General features: G+C 44.2%; 1 long non-coding RNA gene across 1 annotated transcript; it reads right to left on the bottom strand.

Annotated features, from left to right (window-relative positions):
- Positions 1 to 1,077: 1,077 nt before the first annotated feature.
- On the bottom strand, positions 1,078 to 2,406 carry LOC125505648. The gene is made up of 2 exons (XR_007282316.1): positions 2,001 to 2,406; positions 1,078 to 1,279 (listed from the first exon to the last, which is right to left on the bottom strand). It is a non-coding gene; the product is annotated as an uncharacterized LOC125505648 (long non-coding RNA).
- Positions 2,407 to 3,875: the final 1,469 nt, after the last annotated feature.

Raw genomic sequence — 3,875 nt, 5'->3', positions numbered from 1 at the left:
TCCAGTTTAGAGCTGTTCATGCGGCAAAGAAAGTTATTTCGCATTGTTAATTTCGAAATTTTGCCCATTTGAGTCGAGCGGGCTCGCATGAATTTTAACGATTCGAATCGCTGAAGGAAATTAAGCGCTTTGCACCCTTCCTCTCTCGCAATCGAGCCGCTTGCAAATTTGGGCTCTCGAGCACTGATTCGGCCTAATCAAGTGAGGACCATAAAAACAATAAAAGCGCCGTTATCTTGGTGTGGAGATCAGGGAAATTACGTAAAACTCAGGCGCAACACACACATGGGTTATTTTACAGTCATGGCGTTATCTGCGCCTTAACGACTTGGGGACCAGAAAGAGGATGCCGCCAAGTCTACATACTGATTGACCCCATGAACCCGCCTTAACGATAAACGCGTGCCTGGACAATTAAATTTTCGAATTAGGCAAAGCGAAAAAAACCCGATTCGGCGTCAGCAGCTTCGTTCCAGAATGTGTTTTCTTGGCAAATTCGAGCCGCTGCTGCTCCTCCTGAACTGGCGGACTTTTTAATCTGCAAATTTGGTGTTTGGCTGCGCGCCAACTTCTTCCATTTGGACCAGCGAAAAAAATTATCATGTCAAAGCCGATAAAGCGGCCCCCCAAATATTGACTTTGGCTTAGGAAAAAATGGATGAGGGCGCCCTTCGACGCCCTTATCGGGCGTCTTCAGCGCGAAGAGCCAATGCATCTTTTAAATTACAAATATTGATAGACGATAAGAGCCTTATGGAAATCGGTGACAAAATGTCGCGCTCGCTTACTTACGATATTCTCGGGCACGTTTTTCCCTACCAGCCAACCAACACTCGGCTGGCGTTGGGGCCAAAAGGAAAAACCCGACTGGACGCTATCGGTTCTCTCGTTTGACTCGAAAATTAACATTCCAAACGACCAGAAAAATAAAAAAGTCGTCCGGAAATGGGCTTTTAGCAGCAATTAATTGCGGACAATCGTCACCCTCGTTTGTCGTGCGTGAAAATGCCGGATCGAAGGACCGATAAGCCGAAAACGGACACGCTCTTTCACTGTAAAGCAGAAGAGATACCGGACTTGTCAGTAGCCGTTTTATTTACCATTTTAAATGCCCTTAACAGCTGTTTTAATTTGCATTATCTATTGGGTGCATCCGGTGGGTGTTCAACCATTCTACCGTCACTTATCATCCAAACTGGCCGCGTATTTGATTGAATTTCCATCCAAGTCGGGTTTCTAGTAGTGATGAGCGAGGCTGGTCGTATAGTCTTTAAGTAGTCTATAATTGACAATGACAAAATTAATTTTTCTGGAAAGTTCGCCTCTTTCATCGGTTGGCAGGGAACTTTAGAAATTAGAAAACCCATTTCAGCTTCGAATTTCGCATAAAAACCAAATAATGTTATTCAATTTTTACCGAAAGTAATTATGATTATCTTGGAAAAACGACCAGAGAGCAAAAGCACGAAAAAATATTTGGAAAATTCGCCGCCCTCATCGCTCTGAAGACGCAAACTAAAAACAACTGCAAAAATCGCATTATTTTTTAGTTTTACTTAAAATGCTGACAATCCACAGATATTTTTCGTGAAAAATTATAAGATAAATTTGATTTGAACACTCAGGGCTCCAGTCGATGAAGCTCAATTTTCTAAGCGGCCCCTAGGGGGCGAAGCGATTGGAAACTTTCAGTGTCATTTCTTTTGTAATTAACTTGGGACACTTCGGAAGTTTCCTCGCGACATTCGACTGTTTCCATAGTTTCACCATGCAACTTCCAGCTTTTGTCCGCAAAAGTTTTTTTAATTGGACAGGAATTCATAAAGGAATTGGAGCACGCGATACGTTTTTAGAACTTGGTAGTCTAAAAAAACGGTTTAATTGATTTAAAATTAATTTTCAAGTTTCAAACCCGCTGCAGGACGCTACACATGCAAAATAAGTCAAATTCCATTATATTAATTATTAATAGGCGCGAATTCAACAAGGCAACTGTTTACCACGCCCAAAGTGAAAAGCCACGGCAACGTTGCACGAATATACTGAGACGTCACACCATATCCTATCGTATATTATTTGCTTTAAGTGGGCTTTTAACACCAAAAAAGACGAAAATATGCATTCGCCCTCAGCCAGCAACTCGATTTTGACGAAATCTGCAATAATCCGGGATAAAACGGGTTCACTAGGCCTAGTCAATGGCCCCGAACGCACTTGACGGTAAACGTCACATCGCGATTTAAAACTCCGATTTTGCTGCTAAAAACGCCCGATTGAGCAGGATTTTTACACAAAACACTCGAGAACACTTTGCTAGTCAAAATACAGTAAAATTTCGGGTATAAATCGCGATAAAGCCGGCACTTTTCCACTATTTTGCATGAGCAAATCGCACCAAAATGTCCAGTAACCCGTCAATCTACAGGGTATGAGGCGCGCTGAGACATAATCCCGTATGGGTGCGTGAAATCAAACCATCAAATCGGACGTCGATGATTGTGTCGGCGTACTCACTCAACTAACCCAATCAGTTTTAAGCCCGTGTTCCATGCATTTGTTTATACGATGGTACGATTATACGAAAGTGTTTCTATTGGTTGGAGATCTGTCAATTTCTCCCTCGGCGTACGAATTGACAGATCTGCAACCAATAGAAACACTTTCGTATCATCGTACCATCGTATAATTGGATGCATGGGACACCGGATTAAAACTGATTAAGGCTGTTCATTGCCGATGGTTTTTCTCAAGTTTTTGCGATTTTTGATCGGTCGGTTTTAGCACTGTACTGGAACGGAAATTGATACAGGGGAATAAGGTGGATGTTTGAAAGAGCGCCAGATGTATTTTTTTATATCTTTAACTGCTTTTTTTTGCTTCTACAATGAGTTACTCTATTCTGCATGTGAGTATTTTATCAGACTGGCCCCCTCGCACCCCGCGGGGGCTGCTAATGGCGCTTTTACTGCAGTACTCCCCTAAGCGTCCCCTCCAAGGGCGCGGGTCATCAGCAACACACCTGATGCTTTGGAACGGTCCAGAACCGCACCCCCCCTTAGTTTACATATCGAGCCCCCCCTTGCAGGAGTTGGACAACGCGAATAAGGAGGTTAAAAAGAACAAGTCGTCTCATCTCATCTCCATGGTAACGAGCTAGCCTCTCCTGCTTTGCATCGATCTTTAAAACTGTACGTGTGTGTCGAAATCGCCCCCCCAAGCCGCGGGGGGACGATGCGAGGGGTGGCCGTGCCACCTTCGCTATGCACGGAAGCGACACTTAATTTTGGGGAAAGCGGGCCGTCGCCCCCCCGGTGAGGGAGGTGGTAAAGGGGGCCACATCGTTAGGCATGTGTGAGCGTGTGTCGGATTGATTTGTGCGGGATATTTTGCTAAGGAATTGCCAGAGTCTTTTGTTGCGCGATGAGAGGAGAAAAAACGGTTTTCAATCGTCCTCCACTGCACTGGCGCTATTAAAGGATTAGTTGAAGAAAAGAACTGGAAGCCCCCCCGTACACGTCCATATAAGTAATATGGATTTGGTGCGGCCTGTTTTTCCGCCGTTTTTTCTCAGAGATTAATATTTTCGGACACTGTTAATGTCCCGAGCGTCTCCAGCCATATATCACTCCAATCTAGGGAGCGTTTTATGTTTCCCCCATCGGCTCCTGTTCCACTTAACCTTCCGGGCTTGTTTTTGGATCTCGACCAGAATAAACAGGGCTTGAAGCCACCGACGAAACCCGATCCAGAATGAATATCTGGCTTGATCATAGTCATCATCATGTGAGCCGCTGTTGAAAATAAAAATACCGAATCCCACATTCTCCGACACCGACATTTAAATTATTTAAAGCGACTCACCCCTGCTTTATGTA

Source organism: Dendroctonus ponderosae, unplaced genomic scaffold (assembly GCF_020466585.1).
Source record: "Dendroctonus ponderosae isolate FM_Combo_2020 unplaced genomic scaffold, Dpon_F_20191213v2 Dpon_F_20191213_9, whole genome shotgun sequence".
NCBI lineage: Eukaryota > Metazoa > Arthropoda > Insecta > Coleoptera > Curculionidae > Dendroctonus > Dendroctonus ponderosae.
This window is presented reverse-complemented; position numbering and strand designations above follow the sequence as displayed.